The 14,090-nt window shown below is 42.3% G+C and overlaps 1 long non-coding RNA gene across 2 annotated transcripts in view; it reads left to right on the top strand.

The window, feature by feature from the left end:
* LOC115460271 overlaps positions 1–12,735 on the top strand; it is a 164,087-nt gene extending 151,352 nt beyond the window's left edge. For both annotated transcript variants that reach the window (XR_003940442.1, XR_003940443.1), the window contains exons 4-5: positions 10,433–10,561; positions 11,641–12,735. This is a non-coding gene — a long non-coding RNA (uncharacterized LOC115460271). The remainder of the gene's footprint in view (positions 1–10,432; positions 10,562–11,640) is intronic.
* Positions 12,736–14,090: the final 1,355 nt, after the last annotated feature.

Genomic DNA, 14,090 nt, shown 5'->3' with positions numbered 1-14,090 from the left:
ATGTAGTCTGAGGTGTGGGTAAGGAAGGCATCAAGGAACTGGGTAAGGCATTTGGAAATGGTGGGCTGGGTCAGGCCTGTGTTCACAGTTAAGACAGACTGGATGCTACCAGTGCCCAGAAAAGTGAGGAGGTGGTGACCTTCAGGTGGACAGGGATGAGGTTGTTCCTATGGGTTCTGGGCTGCAGTAAGGGTTGGAGCTGGTCACACACAGGTGGTGGATGGGCAGCCCTATCAAAATGGTACCTACTGAACCATTGCTGGTCAGTAAGGTCCAGGAAATGGGTATGTGGGCCGGAAACTCTAGGACAGTGATGGCGAACCTTTCAGAGACCGAGTGCCCAAACAGCAACCCAAATCTAATTATTTATCGCGAAGTGCGGTACTCATTATGGGTGGGGCCACCACATATGACTCCACCCCTATGATAGCCACACCCCCTTACACCAGCCATGGCGCATATAAACAGACATCATTGAAAATATTATACTAGTATAGGAGAAAAAAATAACATGATTTTCTTTCATTATAAATCATTTCTGTAAGTTGTTACAGCTCCAGTATACCCAGTGCAAAATAAGACAGCAGATGTAAATTCTCAATTGGACATATTCCAACACTAAAATGAAAATAAAATGATTTTTTCTACTTTGTGTCTGGTGATTTTGTTTTTCTATCCATATTGGTCCTAGTCGCTGATTCTGCTGCTCTCTATCTGTTCTCGTAACTCTGTTTCCAGGGCTTCCTTTCCATTATTTCTTTACTTTCCTCCTTTTTCATTTCTTGCCCTCCATCCATGTCCAGCAACCCTCCTCTCCCCTCCAGCCACAAATGTTCAGCCACCTTCCTCTCCCCTCCAGCCACCCTCCTCTCCCCCCTGCCCTCCGTCTGTCCTCCCACCCAGCACCAGGCCTCCCTCCCTCCCTCCCAGCACTAAGCATTAGGCCTCCCACCCACCCAGCAGCACCCAGCATCAGGCCTCCCTCCCAACCATCCACCCACCCAGCACCACCAGCATTAAGCCTCCCTCCCTCCCACCCAGCACCCAGCGGCACCCAACACCAGGCCTCCCTCCCAGCACTAAGCATTAGGCCTCCCACCCACCCAGCAGCACCCAGCGTCAGGCCTCCCTCCCTCCCACCCAGCACCAGGCCAACCTCCCTGCCTCCCACCAAGCACCACGCCGCTTGCCCTCGCTCCCTCCCTCTTCCAAACAAGCATCAGCCCGTCCGTCCTCCCTCCCTCCCAGCACCACCCCTCCTCCTCCTCCTCCGAAATTGAAAAAACGTACCGGGTTAAGGCAGCGTCGGCAGCGGCAACGAAAAGCGTAGTCTTCACTCGGCGTGCTTCCCTTCTGTCTCGCTCTCAAGCTCTGGTCCCGAGCTTGAGAGCGAGACAGAAGGGAAGCACGCCGAGTGAAGACTACACTTTTCGTTTGCCGCTGCCGACGCTGCCTTAACCCGGTACGTTTTTTCAATTTCGGAGGAGGAGGAGGAGGGGTGGTGCTGGGAGGGAGGGAGGACGGACGGGCTGATGCTTGTTTGGGAAGAGGGAGGGAGTGAGGGCAAGTGGCTTGGTGGGAGGGAGGGAGGCCGGCCTGGTACTCCGAGGGAGGGAGAGTGGGCGGAGCGGAGCAGCGACTGGCGCACGTGCCAAGGGAGAGGGCTCTGCGTGCCCTCTCTGGCACGCGTGCCATAGGTTCGCCATCACCGCTGTAGGATGTAGATATCTTCTTCAGGACCTCCCCTCCAAACTTTCCTCCTTCTCCAACATGTGAACACCAGTGCATCCATATCCCACCACCAAAGGTGCAACCCACTAACCCCAGACACTCCACTGTGCATGTCTCTACCTACCTACCTACCTACCTACCTACCTAGTGAAAACCACCACCACCTGTCACTCACTCTCCTACCAGCAGCACACAGCCCCACAACAGCACACACAGCAGCAGCAGTCACTCACTCTCCCACAACCAGCACACAGTCCCACCAGACCACACACAGCAGCAGCACACAGCAATCACTCTCTCAGCAACAGCAACACTCATGCCACATCCTCTAAGCACTCACTCTCCCAGCAGCAACTAACAGTCCTTACACACACACGACAAACAAAGCAACAAGAATAGACAGAAACCAAACATTTAAGAGTTGTTTAATGGGAGGTGTGTGGGCTTGGGGACAGTGACTGTTTTCGGGGGGGGGGGGGGTAGAGGAGGAAAGATATAGAGGAAGGGGCAGTTGTGGCTGGGGGGGGGGGTCTAGCAGGGGTGCGGAAAGAGCTGAGAAGATGAGACACAGAGGAGGCAAGTCAGGGAATATAAGGGTGATGGAGCTCAGGCTAGGGCAAACAGACACATGATACTACAGCACTCAGCAACCTCTCAGCTGTCTAACTAGCAATTCCTCCACTCTCCAACACCACAAATTCGCAAAGGGGTCTAAAGACAGCTTTGCTCTTACCCTAGATGCTTTTATATGGGTCTAATTCCATATGTTTTCCTATCCGTTATGGGCGGGAGACATTCATTCTGTACACCGCCCATGTCATGCCTCCGAAACAGCCCTTCTGGAGATGTCCTGATCTTAAACGTACTAGTGATTTAGATCATTTTTTTCTTTGATTATATGCTATGGATGTTTTCTGCGAGAAATAAATCCACCTTTTAAGCAAATTTTTGCACGCTTTTCTCTTTCTTGATAGAAGTCTAATGCTTTTACTCTTGACAAGTTAGTGATTGGATGTATTGACCATGGTTAGTTGTGTTTTTCACTACTATATTGTATTTCTATTTTATGTCTTATATATTGTATGTAAACTGCCTAGGACCTTGGTAGATTAAGTGGTGTGTCCTGTATCAAGTTTGAATAAAATGTTGCTAGTTTCTAGGTACTCCTAGCTTTCTTATTTGTAAACAGCATTGAACATTTTGGGGTATATTCAGGATATTCATTAAAAAATTTTTTTTTATTTAATTGCATATATCATGTTAAGAAAAGTTTCAGACTGGGTGGTTAGGCTTTATTTTAGAAACCATGATAAGTTGCATGTGGGTGGGAAGGGTTTGGGTTTTTCCTGATATTTGTGTGGACATGCAACAAAAGATAAGTTTTTTTTAATGCGCCCAGAAGTGTTCTTCTTGAGTTTTCCTTGTACAGATGGATTCTAATAGATACCTTTTCTATGATCCAAAGCAACTTAGGGCTTTTCTTGATAACAGATGTTCTGTGCAGCTTCCAGTGAATTAGTGAGTTTATGGGTAATGAGATTTGTTACTGTAAAGAAGTCATATATGATTGTTTATATCTAGAATTATGATTGCTTTACTGATTATACTATTTCTTTGAGTGTTAGCCTCTTTCTTAAGGGATTCCTCCTCATGTATGTGGGCTTATAGGAAGTTTAGTGACTGTTTTCTGCAGTCATGGAGCTACCCTCATGATGTTTACTTTGTTATTACAGTACAGCCTCAATTTTCTGACCTTAACGGGACCAACCCGTTTTCTGATAAGTGAAAAGTAAAATAATATGAAAAACACTGCATAAATCCCTCATACATTTCAAAAACAAAGACATAGAGGTCATGATTCTCAAAATTGTTGTAAACATATAGAAATAACATGATTACGTCATCAAGGGGGTCTGTCGGATATGCCAGAAGGTCAGATTACTGAGGTCAGATAATCAAGACTGTACTATTTATAAATTTTTTTTAAATGGAATGTTATCTACCTTGCCTTTAGTGGGTTGATAGTTACCCTGCCCTGAGTACACAGTAATAGTGTAAAAACACCCAAATCAGGTTGCTAGGGTCCTAGGGGCACTGAGATGTAGGTAGGGTCTTTTCAAGTTTATATCCCCTTTTTGCTCCTTGATAAATACCGGAAGTATATATATGCTTGCCAAGCTCTTGTATTGAGGCTATTTTGTTGTTGTATGATGTAGCTCGCAACTGGAAAGTTTGTTTTTGTATTATGCATCTTCCTATATGTTGTATTTCTCAATACTAATAAAGACTTCTAAAAATTAAAAAAGAAACAAAATGGTTTGTATATACTAAAATGTGTGAATGCTTGAGGAAAGTGAGCCAGTTTTTATTTACGCTGCCATAGCTGCTGCAGTGTGCTTGGTGACATGCTAGCTACTTTTCCTTGGTTCATAGGAAGGTGCTGTCCAACATCCTTCCCCCTTCCTCCCTTCCTTTCCATGTCATCTCATAGGTTTGGGTTTGACTGCAGCATATTCTAGTGAATATAGGGTTTGGGGACACACTGTAATGAGAAGGTAGTTGCATACTCAGGCCTTGATTCAGGACAGAACTGTTAGAGGGGTGCATTGTCAGTGGTACTTAAGGCCCTGAGGCGCTCCCTCATGTGCCGGATGAAGCCTAGGTCTCCTTCAGTCTTACAGTAACAGTGCTTGAATGCTTCAAAGTCCCAGTGTATGCAAATCTTCTACAACACAAAAGTTGGTGGAGACAGGGTTCAGGTGACAGGCCTTCTTGGCATCACATACATTATTTTTTTAAAACATGTTATGCAATGCTCCTCACATAACTTGTGACAGATGGCTACAGCCAGATTGGGAGGGTGCTGAGGAGGTGGGTATGCAGTGCACAGGTGCTATGTGAGCGGAGGTGGCCATGGGGACAGAGGATGGCATGGTAGCCTTTCTGTGGAGCATGTGCACTGTTGCTGAGAGGTGGGGATGGGCTGTGGCTCATGTACTTTAGTGAGCTGCTGCAAACTTTCACATCAGTATTAGGCATGGGGCAGGATGCTAGCACAGGAGTGGGGAGGGGATCCAGATATGTGCAGGCCCTCATTTCAGTATTACGGTTAGTGGAGGGGGCCCCATAATTACTTGTCACTGAATATTTTGGACATTGATTTCATCAATGTTATTATTTTCTTATGAGCAATCAATTACATGTATTGCAACAACAAAGGACTTCACTATATGTGACCCTGCCTATATATGGTGCTTCCCATGAGTGGTACTGTGATCCTTGGGGGCACTGCTTTACACTCACCTTTCCAGGCTGCCTCTAATTGATCTCCATGCCCTCATGGAGATGTTGTGGGGTGGTGGTGGTGCTTGAAAATGTCTCTCCTCTGTCTGAGGTACAGGAGGACCAGAAGCTCTGTCTCTGGCACACTGAAATTAGGCTCCCTCCGAAGAGACATGACTGTCCACATAGAGGAATGTTCCTCCATGTATAGGAAGTATATACACATGTTTTGCATGTGGAGAGAACATATGGACATTTCCCCAATGCGGTGACTAGTACTGCTGTTGCACGTTTTACGTAGTGTATTTCTCATTGGTGCAGATGTTTATCTCAGAACGTCTGACGTTTGCAGTGCATCCCTTTTCTAAACTTTTTTGTGTATTTTTTTAAGTTATTTTTTCCATTACGGCTTTGCGTTTTTAAAACGTTTTCTGGTAAACATTTATTTCACCATTTGAATGTCATATAAAAATGCCTCTCCACATGTAATAAGTAATTTATATAGGTTTTATATGTATAGATAACCAATAATGTCACCGCGGTAGAGGCATCACATGGTTGAATTTCCTAGCCTTGCATTTAAGATGCAGTGCTATATTCTGTAAAATTTGAAGCCTCTTCAAATTATTTTGTACAGTACTAATATAAATGTTAACAATAGTCTAAACATGAAATAAGCAAAGTATGTGGCAGCGTGTGAAAAGACACTTTGAGGGGCGTAATCGAAAGGGGGTGCCCAAGTTTTCCTAAGGATGTTCTTGCAGGACGTCCCAGCGAAGGAGCGGGGAAACCCGTATTATCAAAACAAGATAGGCGTCCATCTTTCGTTTCGATAATACGGTTGGAGACAGCCAAATCGTGAAATTTAGGTCGACCTTAGAGATGGTCATCCCCGATTTTCGGCGATAATGGAAACTGAGGACGCCCATCTCAGAAACAACCAAATCCAAGCCATTTGGTCGTGGGAGGAGCCAGCATTCGTAGTGCACTGATCCCCCCTTACATGCCATGACACCAACCGGGTACCTAGGGGGCACTGCAGTGGACTTCAGAAAAAGCTCCCAGGTACATAGCTCCCTTACCTTGTGTGCTGAGCCCCCCCAAAACCTACTCCCCACAACTGTACACCACTACCATAGCCCTAAGGGGTGAAAGAGAGCACCTACATGTGGGTACGGTGGGTTTCTGGTGGGTTTTGAAGGGCTCACATTTACCACCACAAGTGTAACAGGTAGGTGGGGGGGTGGGCCTGGGTCCGCCTGCCTGAAGTGCACTGCACCCACTAAAACTGCTCCAGGGACCTGCATACTGCTGTGATGGAGCTGGGTATGACATTTGAGGCTGGCATAGAGGCTGGCAAAAAATATTTAAAGAGTTTTTTTTTAGGGTGGGTGGGGGTTAGTGATCACTGGGGGAGTAAGGGGAGGTTATCTCTGATTCCCTCCGGTTGTCATCTGGTCAGTTGGGCACCTTTTTGAGGCTTGGTCGTAATAAAAAATGGACCAAGTAAAGTCGCCCAAGTGCTCATCAGGGACACCCTTCTTTTTTCTATTATCGGTTGAGGACGCTCGTGTTAGGCACACCCCAGTCCCGCCTTCGCTACACTTCTGACACGCCCCCATGAACTTTGGTCATCCCTATGACCGGAAAGCGGTTGAGGACGCCCAAATCGGCTTTCATTTATGCCGATTTGGGCGACTCTGGGAGAAGGACGCCCATCTCCCGATTTGTGTCGAAAGATGGGCGCCCTTCTCTTTCAAAAATAAGCCTGTTTGTCAAATAAATGGCTACTGAGCAGAGCTGTTGAAGTATGAGGAAACCTGTCTTCACTTTAGCTGGCAATTGAGAAATAAATGAATGTTGACAATCTATGATGAACCCTAAAAAGTGAAAAGAATGCACTGGAGAAATCTGAGTAATTAATAAAACCAAATCATCCATGTATGATAAAAGCGACCAGTGAGCCAACAGACTATACTTTCATCAGGATATATTACAAAGTAATGTTGGTTAAGCCATGTAGATATAGCTGTAAGACAAACCTATAAAGGGATACAATCAAAATCATCAGGGTCAATGGAAAATAACAGCAATATATCATCAGCATAGATGTGAGCCATTATCCCATGAACCTGAATCAACGTAGCTAAGGGATATAAGAAAATATTAACAGCAGAGGAGATAAAATAGAACCTTGAGGAATCCCACACTGAAGAGGAATAGGATCCAATGTGTCCCCAAGCCACTCTAACCTTAAAAAAATGATCTGATAGAAATGAATTCAACCAAGCTAATACCCAGCTATGCCTACTTCTGACTGTCTAGGTAATAAGAGTCTATCGTCGATAAGGTCAGATGCATGGAAGAATCCAATGAAACTGCTAATGTAAAAGACCTTTATCAAGTTTGGTATGAATGTAACTAGGTAATGACATAATAAGTATTTCTGTACAATGGTTTGAACAAAAACCTGACTGTCTAGGATGAAGAGCCAAAACTAGCTCAATATGTGCTGATAATTGAGTATAAACAAGCTTTTCAGTCAACTTAGACAAAAAACATAATTTGATACCAGCCGATAGTGCAACAGAATACTTGGATCTGAAGGTGTTTTTTTAACGTACTGGCCTCAGTACTACCAGTTTTCCAGGCTGTAGGGACTAAACCCAATACCAAATTTGTGTTAATCAGTAACAGTACTAACGGGAGCAAACCGTAGGCCAATATACTCAACCATGTGAAGGCTATATGTTGGATTTAAGTAATATTTTTGAGAAACGCACAGGGTTTGCTCTATTGTGCTTATTATGTAGCTGCATGCATTTTTGTGTTCTACTTTATTATGAACGTATTGCTGTGTTTTATTAATTCATCAATGTACTGGTGTGATCTCAAGATTCTTTTGGTGGCTGCAGGACCGTTCAGAACATAGCGGTCAAGTTTCTCTTTAATGCTAAGTTTGATCATGTAACACCATTGTTGAAAATGGAACACTGTCTTCCATTGGAACATCTTATTTTATATAAGGTAATGCTTTTGATCTTTAAGATCTTGCTCTCAGGGTCTCCATCATTTTTGTCCTTGTTTCTTTTGCCCTATGTTCCCTCTTGAGTTTTGTGCTCTAGTCAGTAGCGTTTTTTGGCTGTTCCTTCTTCCGGGAGGTTCTATCGGTTACTTTCTATAAATCAATGTTCAGTGTTGTCTGGCCAACACAATGGAATGCCCTCCTGCTATCTTTCCATTCAGAAGGCTCTCTTCCTGTGCTTAAAACTAAGCTGAAGACACATTTTTTTAGCCTGGCTTTTAGCACATGAAATTGACTATTTTGCATGCAGATGGTTCTTCATTCTGGGTTCAGTTGGATTATAACTTTGCAGTCTGTCTTTTTTGTATATTTGTATTTCTTTTCTTTCTTTTTCTTTAATTTTGTAAACCACTTTGATGCCTTGTCTTTAGGCGGTCAATTAAATAAATGTAACCTTAAGCTTGACAAATACATGAAACGAAATGAAAGAAATGCACATGTCCTTCCCATTGAAACTCCTTTAGCAAATAAAATGCATATAGACGTGAAAATACAATCTCCGCTTATTTTCTAAGCCTGCCCAAAATATTTCTGTAGGGATGCTTGCAGTATAAACTGGGGTGCTAACATTTACATACTGATTACTTTCATAAACCTTTAGCATACTGGCTTATGCAGAGCTGCCAAGTTGCCCATTCCAGGAGGGAGACTTTTTGGCCAGTCCTGGATTTCTGCCAAACTCATCTTGGTGCATTATGGGACCTGCAGCTCTGACCTCAATGGATAGAATCATGGACTACAAATACTACGCTGCTTTGGGATGTAAGTTTAAAACCAGAACCGGACAAAATGTCTCCCTCCTGGAATGGGTAACTTGGCAGCTCTGCTTATGTGTGCAGAAAACTTCACTGGATAAAAAGAGATCAGGCTGGGGGTGTTCTTGAGGCATAGTTAATGGGTCAGCACTGATTATTGCTGACTGAAATAAATCTGCTGAGGCAAATTTTCAGCGTTTATTTTATAAACACCCACATATTTTATGGGTAGACATAACATGAGTGGAATCTGGGCAGGACTCACACTTATGTGTTTAATTTACAGGACACTATAAGCGATGCATGTACTTCTGGCATTTAGGTGCAAGCACTTCCATCAGCTCTGTGGTTGGATATAAGTGTTCATGCTTAAATTATAGGGGTGTATTTTCCTTCTCTAGCATTATTTTATAAAGGAAAGTAAATGCCTAGTTGCTTTTAAAGAACAGGTGCACAGTTAGAGAATTACCCCCTTTAGAGGAAGCTTAATTTTCAGTCAGTTTATATGGATGAATAGGTTATCAATAGAAATCAAACAAAATAAAACATGGAAAAGAAAATAAGATGATACCTTTTTTATTGGACATAACTTAATACATTTCTTGATTAGCTTTCGAAGGTTGCCCTTCTTCCTCAGATCGGAAATAAGCAAATGGAGGTAGCAGATAGTATATATGAGAGAAACATCAAAGCATTACTTTGACTGTCTGCACAGAGTGGGAGGGTGGGGGTATGCATGGGGACATCAAAGCATTTCATTGATATTCTAACAGAATGGTGTTGTTGGTAGGTGAGAGGAGGGTAATAAACAGAGAAATACAGCTTTATGTTTTATAATGAGTTAGAAAACCCAGATCCTTATTAAGTCCTGTTTGTTGGGTGTCAAAATATTCAATCATTCTTATTTCAAAGGTCTTACGTTCCTGTATTGTTTTAAATTACTTTTCAGTATTCTTACTGTGAAATCACTGGTTGCAGTGTTCTGGTCTTGTGAAGTGTTGGCCCACAGGGTGGGGGCCTGACTGGCACCGGCTATTTTCATGTGATGTCTGTGTAGATTGAATCTTGTCTTAAGCATCTGGCCTGTTTCTCCAATATAGCATCCTTCGTTACATTTCTTACACTGAATGATATATACCACATTGGAAGATGAGCATGTAAAATAGTCCTTTATGTTGAATATTTTCCTTTGTGAATGACTGTGGGGTCTTGTGAAATGTTTTGGCATAGTTTTTTTTCTGTTTTATGAAATGTTTGCTTATCGTGTTTTGTTTTTTTGTTTTTGTTCTTACAGCATTTCGCTCAAGCACTCTGAAATTCACTTTATTGTGTTATATACATTTCATAAGTAGCCAGTCTATGGAAGTGATTGATCTGAGCAGCATAAATGTCCAAATGTTTTGAAGGTAGTCAGTCAGTCCGTGACATTTATTTCATGCTACGAAAAAAAAACTAGTTGTGACTTGTGTCCAATGGAGATATACACCTGTTCATAGTATGTAGAACGGTTTGATAGGCTCTGCATCCTACACCAGATATGACTATATATATCTTCTCTCCCCATCTCCCACACACACAGAATCTGTATGGACTAACTGGTTTGGTGTCCAGGATGACAGCTCTGTTGGAGAAACATCTGGATCTCTGCCTCCTGTGCCTTCCTACAGCCAGCTTGAAGTGCACCTCCATATGATGCTGTTTACCACAGGTAACTGTCTACACCAAATCTTTTTTTAGTATTGCTTTCATTCAACCTGATTATTTTACTTTGCAGAACAATTTATTTATAAATGTATTTATTTATTACAATAATATCACAATGTATCAATAAGATTTGCTTGACCATTTTTAAAGTGTTGAGGGGAATTGTAAGAAACACCTTAACCTATAGGAGAAGCCATGTAATTCTGATTGATAACCCGGAATTTGACTAGTCTGTATTGATGATTGACAGTGCAATCATTTCATTACAGCCAGTCCTATGAACTGAATATTTTGGGGGTATTATAACAGAGTTGGATATCACAGCCATCTTTGGGCGGGAGGCTGTCAGCTGGAACCTTCCATTCTAGGGGCTACCTGAATTATGTATCTTCTTATGTTCTCTAAAACAAAATGATAGAAAAATACTCCAAATTTCTTTTTGCTTGTATCATCAGTAGTGTGTGTGTGTTGTTGATGACACAAAGTTGAAATGGAAATATTTTTTAAACAAAAACAAGAGTCAAACCCCAGAAATGACTAGGAAATTAAATAAAATTACAGTTTTTGCTTGCATGCCCCTGGTAGCAAATTTGCTTCTGCTGCATTTATTTGTTATTTTTTAGTTTTTGTGGTGGCCTTATCAAATTCCCCTGACCAAACACTTATATTTGACTACTTGATGAACTGTGCAGGAATGGCCTGAAAGGACCTGCATAAAGCTGAAAGAAAGTTCATATATGACAGTCGCTTAATGGTACAGCCAGTCCTTCAAATGACATCCTGTAAACACTGCCTGATCAGTCATGTCCCACCACCAAATATGTGACATGAATTAGTGACATCATGACAGTCATGCTGCTCTCAGTAATGGAGGGGAAATGCAAAAAAGCTACTTAATACTTTCTTTCTTTCTTTCTTTTTAATCAATGTTTTTGCAGTAGCATTTTGAACTGAGAGAAAACAAGTATCTGAAAAACAGTTTTTAACTATTTTCCATTTGAACAGAAGTGCAGTTACAAGTGTGAGTGGTGAGTTGTTGACTGGATGTACTAATATTAATTGTAATTTTTTGTTCTCTTCCAGCAGATGACTTGAAACCTCCTCCCTACAGTGAAGTCGCTCCTGATGGAAGTATCCCTAATGCTCATGTACCGAACATACTGGACAACTGTGATGCCAATAGCTGAGTGAGGCTCCTCCTCCTTATACCCCCACCATATCAATTAATATGGAGAGACAGGATAATTTGGTCCCCCCATATTCACAGGCTGTAAGACCAGCTGCTACAGCTGAATCACCAAATCCAGCACAATAGGGCAAAAAGGAATCATAAAATCCTTGGCGTTTTTACATTTTTGAAGACCATTTTTCTGCCTCTAACTTGTTTTACACTTAACGATTCAACAAGACAAACTCTAAGAAACAGATAATAGGACAAATGGAATGACTACACTTTTTCTTCAGACTCTACAAAAGACTCAGCTTTGCCTATGAGCAGATGATATTTTTTGTGTCTACGCAGTCAGTCTGTTTACAGAGGCTGTGCCCCCCCCCCCCAAAAAAGGAACAGCCTACTGTTTTGTTAATACAAGCACATAATACTTATTTTTTCCTGCTAGAAATACGTACCAGAAGAAATACATTGGATTCAGATATGCACTGAAAGAATGATTAGCAGTTCAATGTTCTTAGGATAAACACTAACAGTATGATGTGCTCTAGGATGTAAACAACATCCTTCTAGAAGCAAAGATCATGTGGGATGAGGCTGTACACATGACTATGTGTTGTCACCCTGGGAATCTGCCACTTTAGTTTGCTCTTGGAAAAGCCAGAGGAAGCAAGCTGGGGACTGGACACCACCAAACCTTTATGTGGCCAGCATGGGTGTTTTTGATTCTATATTCTGCAAGTACCAGGAGACTTGCAAGAAAAGCACTGTAAGAAGAGCATCACATATTAGGTCATCTTCACTTATTTGGATTTTTTTTGCTTTTAACTACTAAATCTCATGTGTTATTTTTAAAATGTATTGTAAAAATACACAAATCAAGAAGTGTATGTACCTTTTTATAGTCAATGATTTAAAAGAACAGAATTATTGCTGAAATAATTTTAAAAATACTTGTGGAATTCTAAAAAAAAATAAAAAGCTAATTTGTCATATATATATATATACAGTGGAACCATGCCCTTTTCCTCAACAATGAAATGGGCCCTAGGAAAGCTGTCATGTAAACTTTTTTTTTTCTCTCTCCCCTGCCCTCCCCCTCCATGTCCAGCGATTCTCCTCTTCCCTGCCCTCCCATCTGTGTCCCGCAATCCTCTCCTCTATTGTCCTCCCATCCCATCCATGTCCATCAATTTTCCCTGCCCTGCCCTTCCTCCCTCCCCTCAATGTCCCGCGATTCTCTCCTTCCCTTGATTTGTACCTGAACGTTCTATGGCTGGCTGGCACGGCTTCCGTTCCGTTCGTAACATCCCTCCTGACGTCAGCTCGCCTCCAGCGTTCCCTTCCCTCTCACTGTTCCGCCCTCTGACGGCATTATGTCTTGACATGAGGGCGGCACAGTGAGGGGGAATGGAATGCTGGAGGCTGGCTGACATCAGGAGATGTTAAGAACCCAGGCAGCCAGACATGGAACGTTGGAGGTGCAAATTATTATATAGGATATATATATAAAAAACAGATATCGTTGTTTAAGACCATAGTGTGTATTATTTTATAATACTGTGGTACTGCAAGGTACTTTGGCTTTCATAAAGCTGTGCTATTCTATGTCTTCTCAGTCACAGAGTATTTAATGATTTAAAAAAAATGTTGGACTCAGCATAGGTCTGGGTGCACAGGAGAGCACTTTTTTCAGATGTAGAAAGCTTAATTCTATTGAAAAACAGGAGTTGTGATTACAGATATTGATAAAAGAAGAATGTTGCAAAATTACTGTTTTGTACATAGTTATATCAATGATACAGTATAGTGTAATGATTTTATAACATCTCTCTTGAAAGGAGATACAGTAATTCTGAAAGACTGAGAGCCACCAATGTGAAATGGTAGTAAGATCACTCCTTTCGGTTAAGGGAGCCATTTAAAACCCAGTGCTGCAGTGAGTAGGAGTGACTAGAAATGGTGCCTTCTTCTGTTAGGCCACCAGGGACTCCAGTAAGCTGGGGTTGAGTTGGGGGGGGAGTCAAGTCTACTGGGGCACCATCAAATTCTATGGTGGAGGAATTGATTTTGGGAATCATAGGGGGATCAATGCTGTTGTTAGGAAAAATAGGGGAGGTGATGATGTCAGTCTTTCCATTTGCCCCATCAAGCAAGCACTTATGCATGCTTTGGGACAGATGTAATGCCACATGTAAAATTTTTGACATCCATGTATATTTCCCTTGTAATATGGGAAATACATGTGTTTTTTGAGACTCACTCAAGCAATCCTGGGGAACTGAGGAACTGAGTTTGATTCCCACTTCAGGCACAGGCAGCTCCTTGTGACTCTGGGCAAGTCACTTAACCCTCCATTGCC

The sequence above is a fragment of the Microcaecilia unicolor genome, chromosome 1 (assembly GCF_901765095.1).
Source record: "Microcaecilia unicolor chromosome 1, aMicUni1.1, whole genome shotgun sequence".
In the NCBI taxonomy this organism is placed as follows: domain Eukaryota; kingdom Metazoa; phylum Chordata; class Amphibia; order Gymnophiona; family Siphonopidae; genus Microcaecilia; species Microcaecilia unicolor.
Note: the sequence above shows the minus strand (reverse complement) of the source record. Positions and strands in the feature narration are given on the sequence as shown.